The following is a 21,819-nucleotide window of genomic DNA, read 5'->3' on the forward strand; positions in this document are numbered from 1 at the left end:
CCTGGGCCCAAATAGAGTTTGGGCCGGATTGTAGACCTCCCGGACCCACAGAAGTAAAAAATAAAATTAAGATTACCATGTGGAGAACATTAAAAACTTTACAATGTAGTAACATAAACCGTTAAATTCACTTAAAAAAATTAAATCAACAATTAACAATTAAATACAATCATAGTACTAAATTTAAATTTGAAACTAATCAAACTCTAACTATGGAAACCATATTAATCATAACTAAAAAAGAGATGTTCTCTGATAGAAGTAGAAATTACATAAGAAATAAAGTTAGAAAATTTGAAAATCCATTTTTTGACATTTCGTTTAACCTTATTTATAATTAATATATATATATATATATATATATATAATTTTCATACATTATTACTTTCGAAAATCTAATGAACAATACTACCTCTCATTTATCGTCTTTGTTATGCAGATCATCAGTTAGTAAATATATGATAATGGTAAGAAGCGTTACAAATGAGATCACTAAAAAATATATATAAAATTTATTAGCCATCATTATGGAGTAGTAGTTTATAATTTTACGCATCCAAAAAAGTGGAATATATAAAGTTTTCTTAAAGGTATGTGTAAAGATTCATTATATATATATATGTGTGTGTGTGTGTGTGTGTGTGTATAAAAACTAATGAAAAACCAATGGTTAATAACTAAAAGGTGTAAATGCTCTTTTCGTCCCTACATTTTGAGGTCATTTATATTTTGGTCCATACATTTCTATTTTACCACTTTTAGTCCCTAATCCAATTAATGCTTGTTATTTTAGTTCTTTCCGTCACTCAACTAACAGAAAAAGCCGACGTGACAAACGAAATGCACTGTTGACACAGTAAATGCTGATGTGACAAATAAAATAATAATAAAAAATATTTTTCATTTTTTTTCTAAATTCTTTTAAAATAAAATAAGATAATTAAATTAAAAAATTATATTTCTTTCATTATTTTTTTTTTTGAAGAACATGTTCATGTTCCTTAGGTTCATCCCCAGAAATTTTCTTGAGAAACAAACACACAAAGAAGCCCAAAAAATTCAACTCAAAAAAGAAATCATAAGCTCAAAAAAGAAATTCAGTCCTCATTTTCAATCCCAGCAAAATCATCAAATCCCTAAGCCATAAGCCCAGACAGTTCAAAACCAGAAAATCATCAAATCCCAGAAGCCACAACCCACACTTCTTCAATCACCAAACTCACATTGAAACCCAGAACCCGACCAGGACAACTTCGTCACCTAGCAACCCAGAACCTAGCAACCACTTCAACAACATCATCCTCTCGCACACCATCTTTGCCACTGCAGGCTTCACCTCCACCAAATTCTCCACCATCGTGAGCGTGCTATACACCGTAGCCATCTCATCGGGATCGGAAGCCATCTCATCGGGATCAAGATGGTGGGTGCTGGGTTCGACTGGGTTTGTTGGGATCTGATCGGATCTAGGTTTAGAGAAAGAGATGGCTTCTTCGCCTCTCTCATGCAAAGTGAAGCCGATACGATTGGCGAAAACCCCTCAGTCCTCGCCGTGTTTGAGGCCCGCCGTCATGAGCTTCACACCACTCGGTCTCCACAGTTTCTCGGCCTCTGGAACTAGCGCAGTCTCTGGTCCGATTTCGATTATGGCTCCGATGTCCGATTCCGCATTTGCTGGGAATTTCACATTTTGAAATTTCTTTTTGTTTTTTAAGTTATTAACTTGTTGTGGTATTCAAAATTTCTTTGATTATGGTTTGGTTTGGGAGTGGATGAGTTGGGTGCTTTGTTGGATTTCTATTCTTTGGATGGTTTGGTTTGGGTGTGGTTTCATGTGGGTTTTCCTGTGTTTGCTCTTATTGATGCTCTTTGATTTGGTAATGTTTTTTTTTTTTTTTTTTTTTTTTTTTTTTTTTTTCTCTGTTGGTTTGATGTTTATGTTCTTTGATGTTCATGCTCTTTAACTCTGGGTTTGCTCTTTGATTTTGGGTTTGATGTCGTTGCTGGGTTTATTTCTTGATTTAAGAAGAACAAGTTCTTATGTTCTTAGATCTATAATTTTTTGTTTTTAATTTTTTTTATTTAATTAAAATTAATTTAGATGCTGATTTGGCATTTTTTAATATCAAAATAGATTTTTTTAATTATTATTTTAATGTGCCGTTTGCCACGTCAGGTTTTCTGTTAGTTGAGTGACGGAAAAGACTAAAATAACAAGCGTTAATTGGATTAGGAACTAAAAGTGGTAAAATAGAAATGTAGGGATCAAAATAGAAATGACCCCAAAATGTAGGGACGAAAAGAGCATTTACGCCTAACTAAAATTATAGTATTAATTGTGAAATGATGAAATCATGCGCAGGTATGCGACTAGTTTTAATAATAATTGTGAAATGATGAAATCATGTCTTGAAAACATAATTTCACAATTATAACTAAAATTGTGTTTTCAAAACACAATTTTAGCTGTCCTGTACAAGTGTTGTATAACTATCTTCACTTTATTTAGGACATGTAACTATATTTTTGTTGAGTTATTTGCTGTGTTATACTTATACCGTCTTTTATTGTACAGCTGACAAAATACTCAGAATGGACTCCTGTATATGGAATATGAAAGTTGTAGTTTCAACAGTGGAGGGATATATGGAGGTTGAAGAAATCTTATCTTTCTGCTTATTTAGCATGCGTGTTGAGCTGGGTGGTCTTCTTTTGATGCTTTTTTTTTTTTTTTTTTTGTTCGGGAAATCAGAAATGGGTTCAAGGTTATCATGACTTATGAAAGCGGGGAGTTGCCAGCTTGTGCAGATTATAAGCTTGGACTACTTGGAGAATGTGCTGGATGGGGGGTGGTCTGCTTGGTACATTTCTGTGATTGCAAGTAACACGCCAATTTTAAAGAAGAGAGATAAGGGTGTTGAAAATGAAAGAATATATTATGTTTTGAGTAATTCTACCATGTATAGAGGGACCTATAGATCTGAGTCTAGAACTAGTAGTACATAAGTATAGAATTACAATAGCACAAAGTGGACTATAGGAAACTAACTTGAGTTTTGGAGGCTATCAATAAAGCACCCTTGTGGATGAGACTTGGTAAAAATGTCAACAAATTGGTGCCGAGATTACATGAAGCAAAGCTATATTATAGCTTGAAGAAGATGATAGGAGATAGAATGGCAGTCAATCTTGATAGGTCTAGTCCATCCATGAAAATTGTCATTATGGAAATTTGAATCGTGCTACGAATGTTGCAATATATAATTGCAACCAAAAAAGCTCAAAAGTGGTGTCAGGTCAGCCAAGGCTCAAGCCTTTGAGCTAGAACTAGCAATTGCAATTTATTTCTTACTGTGCCATGAAATGAGGGAATTACCAAGAAAAAAGCAAAAACTTGTGGTGGAGCAACGATCAATAGGGTCTCCTACCCAATCAACATCAATGTAGGAACAAAGTTGGAGGGATGAGTGTGAAGAGCAATGGAGACCATGTCATAAAGTGCTTTGGAGATGGCAAAGAATTGTTGCAAAGTAATCGGATAGGTGACAGTTATGTAAAAATGATTCACAACTGATTGTTTGTCAGGGTGGGTATCACAAAGGGACTCACCATCTTAGGGAGTGAGACGAGCATTGGACTCTAGTAAAGTGTCATCAATTTTGCTATCAGTAAGTTCAACGTGAGAGAAAACGTCTGAGGCTTATTTGGTCTGTGTGAGATGGTAACCATATGAAGAGGAGATCTCAAGCCCAAGAAAATAACTAAGCACGCCAAGATCCTGCATCTCAAAAGTTCTAATTGAGAAATTGCTTTACCTCCTGGATGCCATCTAAGTTATCTCTTGTGATGATCATGTTAAAAGACAAGAATCACAGGAATTTTCAATGTGCCCAAGGTGAGAGGCTATGGAGCTGAACTTGACAAACAATGCCTAAGGTGCTTGCTCAAGTCCATATAATAAAACTCGATGAAGACGTCATACATTGTGGGGGAGGATGTGAGAGACCAAGAGGAGGCTGCATGTAGGTTTCTTCATTTAATTACCGTTGAAGAAAACATTTTGGACATTCATTTGGAAAAATGCCTATGTCGAGAGGCAGCAACTACAATAAGTATGCGTATAGAGGGGAGATGAGCAACAGAAGTAAAATTCTCCTTATTATCAACCCCATATTTTTGTGTGAACCATTTGCCCACAGGATGTTCCTCATACAACTCAAATAACAATTTGAGTGAGTCTTGATCTTGCAGACTCATTTATACCCAATAACAAACTTCGTTAAAGGTAGATAACCAAATCCCATGTATGTGTCATGGCAATGTTGTTGTGTTAAGCATTGTTATTAATACCATTCCGTTCCAGCCGGAATGCCCGGAATATCTCGTACCGGTGAGTAAACTGGAACAGAGACCACCCCTGATCCACCTCGGGTGGAATTTCGGCCCATTTCGGGCTATTTCGGGAGTTTCGGTCCGTTTCGGTCAATACCGGCCGAGATTAAAGATTCGGCCAGTATGAATATTTGGCCTTCTCCCCTGAATTTCATGTCCGACCCACTGTCTTACCAGAAAAAGAAATAAATAAATAAATAAAACTCCACTGCCTTTGTCTCTGTTTAAAACGAAGAAGAAAAAACACAAGAATGAAAAAAAATAGTGAAGAGCAAAATGAAACAAACACAGCAGAGAAAGAGAGAATTAGAGGAAACAAAAATTAGACCAAAGAAGAGAGACTGAGAAAGAGCACTGGTGAGTGGTGAGGCTCCAGACTTTTGAAAGTTGAAACTCTTGAATAAGAACATTGAGAAGTGTGTGAGACAAAGGAAAATAAATTGAGCAGGTGATAAAGAGATGGAGAGGTTCACGTGGGTGGGTTTGGGAAAAGTTAAATTTCAAGAATGTTCTTAGCTATAATTAGTCAACGTGTTCACTTTATTTACAAAAATGCAACAAATGATTTTTTAATAACGAAATGCTAACTTTATTTGAGAATTTTTTTAAAAGTAAATATATTAAATCCATTATATTATATATTTATATATTTATATTTATATTTATTTATTTGTGGTAATCCGAAATGGTCTAAAACGGTACGTCGAAATAGCTTGGTACTGAAATATTTCATTTCAAATAGACAAACCGAAACGGTATTCATAACATTGGTGTTAAGAGCCTCCATAGCAGTGGAGTTAAAAATTTAACTTTCTAACTCCACCAAAAGTTACTCTATCTATTATACCTATACATATGCTGCAGCAGTGGATCTATTTTAGCTATCAACGTAATAAAATAATATAAACATCACAATAAAATAATATATCCTCTACAATAAAATAATATACCACCTACAATAAAATAATATATTCCACTACAAAAAAAAAACAACCCACACCATCCACAACCACCTCTACCATTAGCCACAACCACAACCACCACCACCACCACCAGACAACCAAACCCACAAACAAAATAAAAAATCAAACCACCATCATAGTCACAAATCCACCACCACAACCACCAAACCCACAGGAAAAAAAAATCAAACACCGTACCACCAAACCATAGCCACAACAACCACCATCGCCACCACCATAGCCATCAAACCCACAGAAGAAAAAAAAAAATCAAACATCATTCCCATATGAAAATACATTAAAAAAAGAAAAAAACAAACAAACAAACAAACTCACACACTAGAGGTGGCACTGTCGGCCATTGTTGCTTCACAGGCACCCTTTTGAAAAGTGGCGCTCTTCACTTTCATTTCAAAACCCCTCTTTTTAAAACACACACACACACACAGCCTAAAATCCCTTGGAATCTACGATTGAGAGATAGAGAGAGAGAGAGAAGACGACGATGATAGTTCGGACTCCGCCTCCAAAGAGGCCGCGATCCAAAACGATGCCCCAAGAGAGCCATCGGCTGCTGGGTCGGACCGCCGTATGGTCATCTACGAGGACTCTCCTTTGGCGGCGCCGCTCCACGAGTCTCCTTTGGCTGTCGGTTCCCATACGAGTCGCCGCAACAGCACTCCGATCATCTCCTCTACACCAACCAATGCCGCCAAATGGTACGGTTCCACATTTTCCTTTTTCTTCGCTGAAATTTGGACCAAATTTTTTGAAGCGGTTTTTTGCTATGGTTGTTTTTAGGTTAAATCGGAGTTTCTAGATGCTTTAAGCAGTGCAGAGAAGCAAGCTTGTGATTACCAATCCAGATTTGAGACAATGAATGAGAATTTCAGCAAAGTTGGTGAGTTAAGAAGAAAATGGTTTCCACTTGTGTTTGCTTTTACATTATTGATTTTGGAATTTGCATTTCAATGGATTAAGATTTTGCTGTATATGCTTTCACAAGTCAAAATTAATGGAATTGTAATGAATTTTTGTTAGAATGGAGGAGATAGCTAAGCTCATGTACACAAATTTACATACAACAGGAAAGAGAGAAAAAAAAATTGACCGGCGAGCTAAGGGATGAGGGAGGCCGGTGAGCTAGAGAGAAAAAAAAAATTGATTGGCGAGCTGAGGGATGAGGGAGATGAGAGACCGGTGAGCTAGAGAGAGAGAGAGAGAGAGAGAGAGAGAGAGAGAGAGAGAAGGAAAAGAATATTTTAAGGAGAGAGGAGAGAGAAGTCTAATAAAAAAATATTTTTTTTTTAGCTTTGAACTATAGTGCACATCTAAAGATAGATGTGCACTGTAGCTGAGAAGCTAAATCTTTTAGATTTAGCTCCACTGCTGCGTGATAGTTTTTTGATATTTGGAGCTAAATAATAGCATTATACCTATATAGCACCACTGCTATGAGTGCTCTAAGGCTAACATGACAGCATCCATTTGTGACACGTGTCACATGTGTGTGGTGTTGCATGTTGATGTGTGGGGTACGTGAGTTCATAATGCGAGGGATTTGATGATTGTGTGTGTGGGCATGTGAGGCATGTGTGCTTCAAGGTACTTCTACTAGTGTGTGTAGGTGTGTGCAAAAGAGTTTTGGGGTGTTTTTGGCAACGTTGATTTCTTCATTCTTCAATCTTTTGATTTGAGTGCGTTCTTACTCAAATCGATATGGTAGAGGGTGAAACGGCAACAAAAACATCGTTTGTGGCAATGCAGATGTGGAACGACGTTAGAAAGGAAGAAATTTTTCTAGAGCATAAGCTCTGATACCATGTTGAAACTGAATGTTATTATTGAGGAGAGAGCACCTTGGGGAGACTCCAGTTAGGAGATTAATATAACATGTAGAGACACTACTTGACCCAAAAACTAAAGACAATGGGTATGAGCCCGATTATGTTATATTAACCACTCATTTTTCATATTGGTATCTAATGTGAGACTTCACTAACCAACTAACAATGCTACATGTGAATATTTCAACATATATAATATATATATATATATATATATATATATTAAGTGCCAAATGAAAGGCATATGAGCACACAGAATTCATTAATCGCCCAGCTAAAAACTTCAATAGGTTTACTGAGTCAATATCCATTTCATATAACCATGAATATTTGAAACAAGCTTTTGTTCTTTTTCTTTATCATTTTACAGTAAAATATTTCTTGCTTCCTTGCAAATTTTCATTCATGTGAAAACGTGGAAGCTTTAGGTTGAACCTTGTTGATCAGAAAAACAAAAACTATGTACAGAACAGTGTGTATAACTAATAAGAAAGAACATAATCTAGAATTTCAATGCTTTTTCTGCCACACCTGAATGGCAGAACGAAGAGCATGGTTGGGTAAAAGATTGCGGTGTTCAAGCTTAAGATTTGTCATTGGTGAAGTATCATGACCACTTTCCAGCCATTCTCTCAAAGCCTCTGCTTCGTAAGTATAACCATCCGCTGCCACTTGTGGATATTGCATACTTCCTGCAAGTTTGCAAATAAAAGAGAGTAAAATGGCCTTATACCCCCTGTGGTTTGATGTAGTTTTGTTGAAACCTCTTGGATTTCCAATTCTTTCTATTCACTCTTTGTGGAACTTAATTGTCTACTTCACTTTTTGTTTAAATCATCAACTGAAGTTAGTCATATTAGATGCAACGGACCCGTGCACTCACACATATTTCTCTCTAATTAAGTCCCTAGTGGGCCAGTGGTATCTAATTACTATCACATGACTAATTTTTATTATTGATCTTAACAGGAAGTGAACAGAATTAATTGATTAGAACAATTAGATACCATAGTAGTTGTGATTAGACCACAGGGTCATATATGTTTTATCCTAAAATAAATGCCTTTTTTAAAAAGAAATAAATATTCCAATTAAATAGGCTTTTAGCATAAAGACTTTCCAAGAAGAAATAGAGATTTCCAATCAAAGCTATAATCCTAATAGATGGGAACAGGCACATGCGGAAAAACCTTTTGCCAACGAGATAATAACTACTTGAGAAACTTGTAAGTAATCATATTACAGGTAATGAGAAAGGGTTTCGGATGCTTAAAGAGTTATATTGACTAGTGATTTATTATAGAATTAGTAGAAAATTATTACTAGAGTGGGATGGAGGGAGATTAATTTATCAATTGAAAAACCAAAAAACTTACATGAGAGATGGGGCACACAAGATATGCAGGAGGTTTGAAATTCTCTTCAGATCCCAGGAAGGTTGAGGATGAGACTCCACATGTAGTGCTCATTGATTCAAGTACAGTCAAGACCTCTAACCCAAGGTCTGGATGGTTCTTTTGCTTTGGATTACAACACCTCAAAGCCAAGTAAGCCAACTGTTCAGCCTGCTTAAATGGCCAATCTCCAGCCAAAGGATCTAGGAGCTCTTTCAACTTACCAACATCTAATGCATATAGCACATCCTTTGTAATTCTTATGGCGGGCCTTCCAGTCAATAACTGCAATAATATGATTCCAAATGAATAAACATTTGACTTTAAAGTAAACTCCTGTTGAAAGGAACTCGGAATCCATGTATGCAAAAGTGCCTAGTGCTGTGTTCCTTGAACTTTGATCATGAGGTAAAAGATGACAAATACCAAAGTCACTTAGTTTGCTAACGAAGTTGGCATCAAGGAGGATATTGGCAGGAGTCAAATCACCGTGTATTGTGCTGATAGGTTTGGAGGAAATGAAGAAAGATGAGTACGCGGCACAACACACTGGCTATGCTTATTCGAGTTTTCCATGATAATTGGGCCATCTTGTCCTTGCATCTAAGTTGATCTCCAAGGCTTCCATTGGGGAGATACTCATAGATGAGAGCACAAGCTTCTTGGCAGGATCCAATTAGTGTGACAAGATTGGGATGCCTCAATTTACTCAATATATCAACCTGAAATACGCCCAACTAGCATGAGTCAATGTGGATACAACTAATGTGCAGATTTGGATTTTTTTTTTTTAATAAAAAAAATGTCTTTTAAGTTGTGAAAAATATAAAAGAGTAAATAAATTATGGTAATGGTATTGACATATGGATAAATCATAAACACATAATTTAAGGCAAAAATTTAGATCAAACAAAATGTATGTCAGTCATTCAATAATCAATAATACTTTCATTTATTTTGGGCATAGCCATCAATTTGGATCATCAAACGATATGAAACCTATTAAATGTGCCACGCACACCAATTTGACCGTAGTACTGGAGATGTAAGAAAACCTGCAAGTAATTTACATTACTGATCATTTAGATTTTCAAGTCCTAAATAGATATATAGTCAATGCTCCCAATGACATATGAGTTAGAACAATTAATTCAACCAGTTCACATATAAATATGCAGGGCAGGAACCATCCTACCTCACGTTGTAATCTGAAGGGTTCTTGCAAACTATGATGGTGTAGCATCTTTATAGCCACCTGCATGTGACGCCAGATGCCGTTATAAATGCTCCTATATTTCCTTGCCTAATTTTCAGAGATGGATCAAAGTTTTGAGTTGCTTCCTTGATCTCTATATAAGAGAACTCAGAGAGGAAGTAAGGCATGTGTTTGCTTGATACCTCTCCTTGTTTGCTTCTCAGCTCTTGAACTTCTTTTAGTGCATTACAATACTCTATCTGTAACTCATCCCATTCCTTTTTGTAATTTTGTAACTGTTCCACAGCTAAGGCAATCCTCTGCTCCAAACCCTTTACTATCTTATCAGATTCTGCAATTTGGTTCTCAAATAATGAGTTTTTATCCAAGACAATTTGGAGTTCTTCCATGAATTCATTTCTCTGTTTCTTCATCTTTATAAGTTTTTCCTTTTCTTTTGCTAGTGCTTCCTCAATTTCTTTTCTTTTATTCAACTCTTCATCATATAAGCTTTCTGACACCTTAGCTTGCAAATAGGCAATTTATGTAAGAATATGGAATTTTTCAAGTTCGTAATAGAAGAAATTCCATGCACAGAGCACTGGGATCTTGACCATCATCTCATCCTAAATATGATATATGGTTCAAGTGATTTAATTGTTATGTACAAGATCTGTACAATGACGAGAAAAGAAAATATGAATTTCATCTCAATAATGCTATTTTCTTCCTGAACTCTTTCTCTCTCTCTCTCCATATATATATAATCCAAATGCATGGAAAAAGTTAAAAATTATATGCTAGTAACAAGAAATTTAACCTTTGGGTAGCCTCAATGGCATTTTTTGCAGCTTTTCCAAGCCTGGCTGCCTCCTGCAATGCTTCACACCTAGCGTTTTCAGCCTCTGCCATGGCTTGTTCAAGTTGAGCATAAAGAATATCATCTATTCTCCCATCCTGCTAGAATAAGTCAAACAATTTAAGTTTTCAGAGCTTTCCATATGATTTGGTCATTGAATCAACCAAATTGATTAGTGCTAGAGACAAAGGTAACATGCTAATTGTTAAGACCTAAAACCTGAAGTCTCAACTCAATAAACAGACATGCGACATTGCTAGACGTATATGCTCAACATATGGAAGTTATGCACATACCAATACACTGAGAGGGGATGAATGATTGAGATTCTCTTTGGACTCAGGAAGTGGCCCTAACTTTAATACATTCTCACCCAGCTCAGTCCTCACAGATGGAATCTGACCTATATCAACAACTTGATGTGATGGACATGCTGAATAATTTGAACCTGGTGGATAACTCCTTGAAAACTGAACCCATTCATCAGAACTTGCCATGACATACAAACTATTACATGGAGCTGAGAGCTCTTCAATACCACCGAGTGAGAAAACCTCAGTTCTGCTTCCTCCAAACGTTTCACTGCAGAAGGAATATTGGGCTGGATTGATGGGTATTTGCCCATCATTTTGCCTCAAATATGATAATCTCAAGTCGGTTGATGCTCCAGCTCTAGTGTTTCAACTTTCTTGCAAAATGAGGATCTAACATCTGCGACAGCTCCATTTAATCTACCTTCCCTATATCGATATGGTACTCACATTAGCAATTATCTTTGCTTTAAGGCTTAGTTGAGTCAAATTAACTTGCGCTAGTAGCCATGCTTGTTGATATCATGGAAATTTTTCAAAAATTTTTAAAATATCAACAAGAAAAGAATCTCAAGCATATTGAAAAGAACTTTTCCAGTATAACATTTCCCTCATTAATATCAATTCGGCATCTTGTAATCATAGATACCAATCATAAAGTTGTTAAAAAGTGTAAAAGTTTCTCTTTGTATCTCACCTATGTTTCCAATAATTAGCATGCACTAGCATAAAAAAAGAAAGAACAACAAAAATATCAATAAACCTGGTGTGGATGAAGTGCCCCTTGCGGATGAACTTAATGTGACAGAAAATAGGTGCTTTTAGGCAGACATAGATGGCTTTCCTGGACTTAAGGTCCATCAATTTCTTGCAATGTTAAGCAGTTGGGTCAGAGATATCACTTTATACGTGCACTTACAAGTTTCAATCATGTGAATAATGAAGTGAGATTGACTTTTTTTTTTTTTTTTTTTTGATAGGGAAAGAGTTGTAAATTTTCATTCAACGTTACATTAGATTGAATCTGAGATACAATGGGAGGGGAAGTATCTTCCACCCATATTAAACAGTCTACATTGTCTTTAGTGTGCCTAGCCATTAAATGAGCTGCTTTTTTACGATCTCGTTGAGCAAAATTGCTTTCCATGATCTGAAGTTTGGCAGCCAGGTCCGAGCACCTGAGATGATTTGCTGGATTGGCAGGGGAATAGTTGTCCCTCGGTTGAGTGCATGGATTACCACCTGTGAGTCCCCTTCCACGATGACTTATCTGAGTCCTAGCTCCCATGCGAAGATGATTCCACATTCCAAAGCCTTGGCCTCTGCTTCCATTGCTCCAAGCGGATACGAAAGCATTTTCGAAAGTGCTCCCATGAGTTGCCCACTGTCATTACGGATCACGACCCCAAGGCCACACTGTCCTGCTTCGACGAACACCGTGGCATCAACATTTATTTTGTACCAGTCTGGGGGCGGAGGTTTCCAAAATTTGGGAGAGGTTATGGCTTGCCTGGGCGTGGGGTGGCTTGCTACTTTCCGATACTCAGTCATGTATTGGTGGGCATCATTAATGATTCCCGAAGCAGTTTTTGAAGTGGCTCCCTGCCTAATATTGTTCCTATTGTTCCAAATGCCCCATGCCGTGGTAATGAGGATTTCCATGTCAGCACGGGAGTGATTTTCCTGGAATAGCCAGAGTATATCTATGAAATCACGAGGTTCCCATGACTGATTGGGTGGGTGAATCTTGAGGGTAGTCCATACCTCTTTGGCTAAGTTGCATTTCCACAAGACATGCCCTGTGGTTTCAACCTTCTCACACAGATCACAGTCCACCTCAATTGGAATGTGGCAGTCTCGAAGTCGGGTCTTCGTTGGAAGTATGTTCTTGCAAGCTCGCCAGGCGAAGTTTCGGATTTTGCTTGGGCATTTCAGTCCCCATGTCAACTTCCATAAGGCTTTCATTGTTGAGTTGTCTAAGCACTGTCCTTCAGCTTGGCTGTCAAGAAGCTTTTTTGACACGTGGTAAGCACTACGAACAGAGAAGGCCCTATTGGTGTTACGACCTAGACTAGACGACCCTAAGTGGGGAGGGAGCTAAGTGGGATGCCTAATATTACTTGGGCTTCATGCGGTAGGAAGGTATGGTGTATAGCATCCGCTTTCCACGCATGCAGCTTTTGGTCAATTAGGCATGAAACATAATTTCCATTACTCAGGGTCATTTGAGGGCTCACCACTTTGTAGGATGACGGGGTTGGCATCCATTTGTCTTCCCAGATTTGGACTTTCGCGCCATTGCCAATGTTCCATCGAGTGCCTTCAAGAATAACATCTTTCGCAGCCATAATACTCCGCCATAAAAAGGAGGGCCGTTTGCCAAGTTGTGCATCCAAAAATGTATCATTTGCAAAGTACTTGGCCTTGAAGACTTGGTGGAACAAGGAGTTTTGGTTCTGCATGAGGCGCCAGCCCTGTTTTGCCAAGAGAGCTAGGTTGAAAGCCTTTAAATCCCTAAAACCCATGCCCCATTCAACTTTTGGCTTACAAAGCTTATCCCAAGCAATCCAAGGTACTTTCCTCTTTTCATTTTTTTGCCCCCCACCAAAATCTACTAATCATGGAGTCAAGTTCTCTACATAGTGATTTTGGCAATTTGAAACAACTCATCGTATAGGTTGGAGTTGCTTGGGCGACGACTTTAATGAGTGTTTCTCGACCTGCATTTGAGAGAAGCTTCACTTTCCATCCCGCTATCTTTTTCCCCACCTGGTCTTTTAGTTTGTTGAAAGCTTTATTTTTACCTTTGCCGATTAGAGAGGGGAGTCTTAAGTATTGGTCATGCTGCTTGATAATTTGGGCTCTAGAGGGGCCTTTGATGGAGTTTTAGACTTCCATGCTTGTGTTTTTGTTGAAAAATAGCGAAGTTTTTTCTCTGTTCATCCTCTGACCCGAGGCTGCCTCATAGTCTCTCAACACCTTCCAAACTTTGTTACACTTACTCATATTGGCCTTGCAGAATATTAAGCTATCGTTCGTGAATAGGAGGTGCGAGATGGGTGGCGCTTCGCGGTAGATCGAGACACCTTTGATGTGACCTTGAGTTCTTCCTTTTTAAACATGGCCGAGAGTCCCTCGACACATAATAGAAATAGGTAGGGGGATATTGGATCGCCTTGCCGGATCCCCCTAGTTGGCCTGATCCAGTGGCGGAACCAGGAATTTAGATCAGGGGGGGCAAGATTAAAAGACAAGATTGGAAGTAAAAAATTAATCAATATTAATAACAAAATAAGTAAACAACTATATGATAATGTAATTTTCATACAGAATCTAACATAAAATGTAAACTTTGATTTATTTTTTCACACCTAGCTTATTTTACTCAATTGCCTTCGATGATTATGAGTATTTGAATGTGTGACTTAAAAACCCAACTTAAATGCTTTTAAAAACTGCACAAAAACTCTGAGATCCAAAGAAAGAGACTGGTTTGAAAAGAAATTTTTTTCTTTTTGATAGGAGGCCGTGCTTTGTTTGCATTATATATACTTTTTTTTTTTAAGAGTTCTATGCTAGTTCTGATTCCTATTCTGTGTAGGGATAGCAAAGTTGTTATTTATTTTTTTATTTTTTTAATCAATACCAAGTGGGACCCACGGTTTTATTGAATAAGGTGATTTCATTTAATAATAGACTTCTACAGGCGGCTTGGTAGAGCATAAAAAAAATTCTACAGGTCTAGTCTATCAAGTTTACTAAGTAGGGCCCATTGATTTTATATATAGAATTGTACCACCATTAGGAGTAGAAGTCAAATGCTACTGGGAAAGTTGGAAAGGTAACGTGAATTTACTTAATTGAGATTTTTTTTTTTTTTTTTTTGGTCTTTTGTGTAGGGGGGTCAAAGATGGTATTTCAAGTCATATTAGTTAAAAAAATTTGAAAGTTGAGGGGGGGGGGGGGCAGGTGGCCCCCCCCTCCCTCCGCCCCTGGCTTGATCATTCCTCGTGGTTCACCATTTAGTAAAATTGAGTATGATATGGTTGTGACACACATCATTATCAAAGAAATCCAACGGTCATGGAAGCCAAGTTTCCTCATGATCCTTTCCAAGCATGGCCACTTAACTCTGTCAAAAGCCTTACTTATGTTGAGTTTGATGGCCATGAGACCATCCTTCCCCTTTCGCCTTTGGTTGATATGATGCATTGTTTCAAACGCCACCAATATATTGTCTATGATCAACCTATCAGAGAGAAAAGCACTTTGGGAGGTGCTAATGACATCAGGCAGAATCTGTTTTAAGCGGTTAGCGAAGACTTTTGAGATGATGCGGGAAAGAACATTACTGAGGCTAATGGGGCGGTAGTTTGTGATTTTTTGTGGATTAAATTTTTCTGATATTAAGCATATGTGTGTGGCATTTATATTAGAGGGCATGATACCAGAGTTTAAAGTACTAAGAACACATTCTGTAACATTTGATTCGACAATATTCCAAAATTTCTGATAAAAGACAGGTGGCATACCGTTGGGTTTGGATTTGAGCGGGTGCATTTGTTGGAGAGCATTTCTAACTTCATCAAGGTGGAACTCACTGAGCAAAGCAGCATTCATTTCTGGTGTTACCTTTGGTTCAAGAGCTTCCTTTACTGCTGCGAAAGTGGATGGCATGCCTGATTGGAAAATGGATGTGTAATAGTCCAACACAATAGTCTCTATGTCCTCTGCATTGTCTCTCCAGCAACCAAAGTCATCTTGTAGTCCCAAGATAGTGTTTTTTCGACGCCTCTAAGTTGCTGTAGAGTGGAAAAACTTGGTGTTGTGGTCACCTTCCTGCATCCATAGAGCTCATGATCTCTAGTGCCACATGTCATTTTCCTTATCCATTAGCTCATTAATTTCTTTCCAAAGACGTTGAATATCCTCGGCATATTCATGTAGCATGTTGAGGGACTCAAGTTGTTGAAGTTTTTCCTGCCAATCCTTTAGTTGCTTATCAATGTGCCCAAAAACGTTTTTGTTCCACCATTGGAGTTGGTCCTAACAATTCTTTACTTTAGCTTGGATGGTGTGGTTCTCACCAGTAGTGCTAATCCCATTCCAAGCTAATTCCACAACTTCCTTGCATTCTGGGTCCCGTAGCCACATCGTTTCAAAATGAAACTGACACTTTCATTTCCAAGCTTTGTATCCATGGGTTAAGTGTAGCAGTAGGGAACAGTGGTCAGTGGTCACCATGGATCGATGTTGCACCTTTGCTACAAAATATGGCTCGCCATGTGGAGTTTGCCACCATTCTATCAAGGCGAATTAAAGTACGTTGCTGCCTAAGTCTTTCGTTGCACCATGTGTAATTTGGGCCATCGAAGCCCAAGACTTGGAGGTCACAAAAGTCAAGGACATCTTTGAATGCTATCATTTGATCAACACTCCTCTCTGCCCATCCACATTTTTCATCAGCGTGAGTAATCTCATTAAAGTCCCAAAAAACAACCCAAGGGAGTTCAAGCTGTGCATGTATATATTCTAGGAGCTTCCAAGATGTATGTCTCTTCTGCTTATCAAGGTGGCCATAGAAACCTGTGGCCCTCCAATGCTGGCCGGTTACAGAATCAGGAATGATGACGTCAATGTGGGAGTTTGAATACTTATTGGTCTAAACAGTTGTGCCTTCTTTCCATAGGAGGGCGAGACCTCCACTCTTCCCATCACTCGGGACTATTATTCCTTGTGTGTAGTCTAGCTTTGTCTGAATCTTTGACATATATGCTATGTTGGCTTTTGTCTCCATAAGGAAGATCAAAAGGGGAGCTTCAACTTTCACCATTTTGGTGAGTGCAAGAACTGATCGAGAGTTCCCAAACCCTTAGCAGTTCCAGGATAAGATACTTATTGGGTTGGGCGGGGCTGCACCGTAGCCTTCGCCATATCACCAACCATGTTGTATTTGTTTTCCCATGCAGTCTCAGCTGACTTCTTTCCTTTCTTTCGCTTCAAGGGGATGGCGTTTGGGTCAAGTTCCTGTAAGGGAGTTGGGCCATCTCTCTTTTGGGCTCCTTTGTTAGTGGTAGGTGTTGAGCTTTGTATTTCACCATTCTAGTAATACTCTTCCAAAATCTTCTCGTGGGCCCAACTGGGTCATCAATCCAGCCCAATTCATCTTCAAATATTATAGGCGTAGGCCCAGTATTAATATCCCATTATAATCTTTGACTTTTTTCAGCTTTTTCCATTGCTTGCAGAACGTCATTTTCCATATCCTCAATTGCTGCCAATTTGTCTCTTATCACTGTCATTCAGCGTACTTCACTTGCTTCCAAGGTGCTTGACTTAGCTGGGTTTGAGGAGACATTACCTCCGGAGTTTATTTGCTTTTGGGAGAGTTCAGCTTTAGTAACATAACCTTCTGTAGGGTCTGGCTCATTGCTCCAAGCTAAGCTTTTAGCAGGTTCTGAAATGGGTAGCTTTGGCGTGACTTTTGGGTGGTACACAGGTGTGTTAAATGCTCCCCTGGGACTACCAACCACGCCACTCATGTGTGGTTCACCTACTCTAGTTGTCATGTGGGAAAGAGGGAGGCCATGGCTATCGTTCTGCTTGTAACGTTGCTGGTCTTCTGGCGTACGACTACTCTGGCCTTGTGCATCGTTGCTCCAGGAATCACCATATTGGTAAGCACCTTCGTTTGTGGGAGTCGTTGTTCTCATCGGAGGTGTGGGAGTTGGTCTGGGAGTGCAGGGAGGGGCAGATTGAGGGATAGTAGAGGAGTGTACAACTTATGGTTGTTGGAGGTTGCATATGGCGGCCCTAAGCCATGCGTCGTATTGTTGCTCGTCCTTTGATAGTGTGCCGCCACTTTCTGTCTAGAGCTTGCAACCCCTTTCGTCGTGGTTTAGGGTGTTGCACCAATAACAGAATATTGGTAGGCGTTCATACTAAAAGGATATCCAGAGTGGTTTAGTCTCGCCCATGTTTACGAACCTACCTTGGCAGAGAGGTTGATCGATGTCAATGCAAACTCGGACCCGTATATAGCAACCACGACATTCACCATTCGCGGACACATTGACTTGCTCCCAGTGCCCATTTTATTCCCTATGACCTCAGCGTTCTCTCTGGTCATTCGTCGAAGAGGGAGGTTGTGGATTTGTACCCAGAAAGATGTATGAAGGAAGATTGCATCATTTGTGGATTCATCATCTTTTGGTTTGTACAACCCGATCAAGTATTTGTCAAAAGACCAGGGCCCTTGTGTGAGGATTTTCATCGGCGCGGTGTCATCGTCGAAGATGATCAGGATTGTGTTTGAGCCAAGGTCGCGAACCTCGAAGTTTTGAATAGAGCGCCACATGCTTTTGAGGGTTCACACTAAGGCTTCCACATTAACACGACATTTTGTGAAGAGTCGAGCAACAAGGATCCTGCTGTTGTTCACAATGTCAGGGGCAAGACTGACTGTTTGGGCTTCCTTCGTGTTCAGTGATAAGCTCGCACACTTCCTTGTGATGTCATCCATGTGAGGATATGGGTGAAAAGGAAGAAAAAGGAGGGAGGAGTGTTCCACTGATGTGGGGAAAGGGAGGCTACCTATACGAGATAGGTGCAAAGGTTTTCACCTTTGTAGGTTTCTCAGGAAGAGAGAGCCAACATGGGAAAAATTGGAGGACAGTGAGATTAACTTAAGAGATAGTATTTTAAGGTTTAGAAAAACTGTCATAGAATCTAGTGAATGTCATACCATAGGGTACTTAATTGTCTTAAATAAAATGAAATAGAAAAAAAAAAGTTTCTAAAAAAGTGATACTACCAATTTTTTATTTTGACTAAACTAGAAAGGGGCTTGGAAACACAATATTCACAAAATAAACATAACAACAATGATATAAATCTTTTATTGCAAAGGAAGTTAATCAACTATTGAATAAGACCAATTGACCAATTCTACCACTTACTAAAGGATATCCTAAGGCCAGAACAAACTAGAGTATCTCTAGTTGCTTGGTACATTGTCTTATTCCTGACCATATTCTTACTTATCTCATTAAAGATTTAATTTCTCAGTCAAATATTTTAGTGGGTTACTATGATGGTCCTTCATATCTCCATGGTCAGATAATTTTCCTTAATATAACAATTCAGCCTGCAGCTTATCTTGGTCGAGACTCATCACCTATGTATGATGAATGAAAAAAACTTTGCACTATACAAAGCACATCTACCAGAATCATTCAATTTCTCTATTTCCCATGGTGAATGCCAATGGTACTAAAAGGGAATAAGATATTTAGTACATTAAAAGAAAATTTCTTATTGATTTTTACTTTGAATAGTGCTTTTCGACTGCTGCCCCCATAACAAGCTCCCTCATCCCATGCTGGGAGATGATTTCCACAATTCCCTCTTCAATGTTGTCCATTTCAATGTGTAGTATATCTGCTCGCACCTACATTAGAAAGTCATCAATGCCAGGATAAATGAGAAAGTCCAGAAGATGTTCCAATTATCCAGTTTTGAAGGAGCTCTACAGATTTTAATACCATCACTGATCACCCCAATGTACTAACCAAATTTTAATACTTTATCTCTTATTATCTATAAGCATTGTAAACTGACCCCATTTTTGTTGACTTAGGCATAATATGCTACAACTATAGAGCAGATGTCATGAGTTCAAATCATATCATATGATAAAAACAATGTTCTAAAGGATTTCCATGCTAAACATGTAGCTTTAGTTGTCTTATCTACTTTTTGAAAATCTCAGAAACAACTCAAAGACAAGTAATTGCTCATATGCGGGGGAGGAGGCAGAAGAAGGTACACTACCCCCATTTGGCGACAGATAGAAAGGTAATCAATTAGGGCCTTATTCATATTTTGTCTCTCAATTTCCCTGTATGCCCTCAATTCCTGTTCCTGCAGTGAGCTTGCTGGCCATCTTCCACCCACTGCAAACCAAGAAACAATAATAATAAATTCACCCAACTATATACTAAAAGGCATGTAAGAAATCTGGAAACAGCAAAGACAGAAAAGGAGTTTCCCATATATACCAAAACAGAACATCAGTCAACTTGGTAGATGTCAATAAATTGTTCAACCAAATTCATCATAAAATTAAATTGTGGGTTCAAGAATCAAAACTGCTTTCAAATCAATATAAATTTAAGACAGACCAACTTCTTATAATTTTTAACCAAATTTAATTCATCTTAACTATGGCCAACTTTTTCATCCACTTTTAGTTTTCATTGATAGCTCTAATCTGATTTTTCCCTCCCTTTCTCTCTCAAAACAATTACAAATACATGGAAAATCATAAAACGATGATCACAGAAAAAATCAACATCCAAGTTTAATTTCCAATTAAAATATTACAAGATATTCATATACATGCACATTTATAGGCACTTTCTAAGGGGTGTGTTACACATGTCCTGATAATGGAGCATCTATATTATTGAGTACAAATATTTTTGCAAAATTTAATTGTAATATAAGTATATGATGCCAACTTACTGAAGGGGATCATCTGTGCAGGTTGATGAACATGAATAATGCATATATTTTTTCCTCCAGAGTTGTGTATTGCCTATAACAGGAGTGATTTGTGCTCTTTCACATTTTCTCCCACCGCAAGATATAATATACCTTCCATCATGCAAAGTTATTAGAGGCAGAAAACTCTATCACTACCAAAGTCAATCTTGTTTCACTTTCCAAAGGGCACTTTAAAGTCTTTTTGAAATTCTCTCTCTTTCTCTACTGGTTTAGCTTAATCTCCCAATACCCAATTCAACTTTTAGTTTTTAAATAACATTACATATATTTTCACACACTTTTTCATCCACATGTATTTCCAAAAAATACAAACAACATTACTAGAACAACATTACCAAATGGGCCCTTAACGGCAGACATTTTTTCTCACAAGATACTATGAAACGATATTTCAAAGGAAAGTGAGGACCTTTAAAGTTGAAACCATGAAATGAGGAAGGTTTGCGTAAATAGATATCTTTACATGTATATGCAACACTAATGACTTTTGACTTTGTACAAGGTGGTCCCCAATTCATCAACTTTCTCTCTCATACAAAAAGTCTACTGCCGTTTTTGGGTAAAGAAATTTTCAATAATTTTTTTTTTTTTTTTTTCAGAAAATTTAAGAGTATGTTTGATAACTGTTTTTTCCCATTATTTTCTGTTTCCAAAAACAATTTTCTATTTTTGAGACTAAAAAACTTGTTTGGCAACCCAAAATGGATAAAAAACAAAAACTGTTCTCAAAACTCAATATGTGAAGGAAATTGAAAACATGCAAAAGACTGTTTTTAGTTTCTAATTTTCAAAAGTCAATGAAAACACCTATTAAATTTAATGAATCTGTCTCATTTAATGAGTTAGCATTAGAGTTTAAATTCTAGTAATAACATATTTTAGTATTTTATATTTTTTTCTTCAAAAAACTGTCTTTTTAATTTAACTAACCAAACATGTTTTTGATTTTAAAAATACAAGAAAATTGTTTTTTCTTTATATTCCTAAAAATAAGTTTTTGAAAATAGAAAACAAAAACTGTTACCAAACATAACCTAAACTTCCACTTTTTTCTTGAAAGTGACAATTTTGATGTGACAGGAATGATAGAGACTGAAGCTTGTTAATTTTTTTTTGGGAGAGTTTTTGCGTCCACTCTTGATGATAGTTTTTTATCATCAGACCAAGATACTAATCAGTTTTTGGTGTAAGTGGGGATTGAATCCCAGGTATTTTATACAACCATCAAAAATTTTACTAGTTGAGTTAACTGGAACCCACACTAAAACTTGTTAATTGATTGTGAAACAAAA

The 21,819-nt window shown here is 37.7% G+C and overlaps 1 pseudogene; it reads right to left on the reverse strand.

Annotated features, from left to right (window-relative positions):
- Positions 1-7,701: 7,701 nt before the first annotated feature.
- On the reverse strand, positions 7,702-20,627 carry LOC115956995 (annotated as a pseudogene).
- Between the last annotated feature and the right edge of the window lie 1,192 nt (positions 20,628-21,819).

Source organism: Quercus lobata, chromosome 8 (genome assembly GCF_001633185.2).
Source record: "Quercus lobata isolate SW786 chromosome 8, ValleyOak3.0 Primary Assembly, whole genome shotgun sequence".
NCBI lineage: Eukaryota > Viridiplantae > Streptophyta > Magnoliopsida > Fagales > Fagaceae > Quercus > Quercus lobata.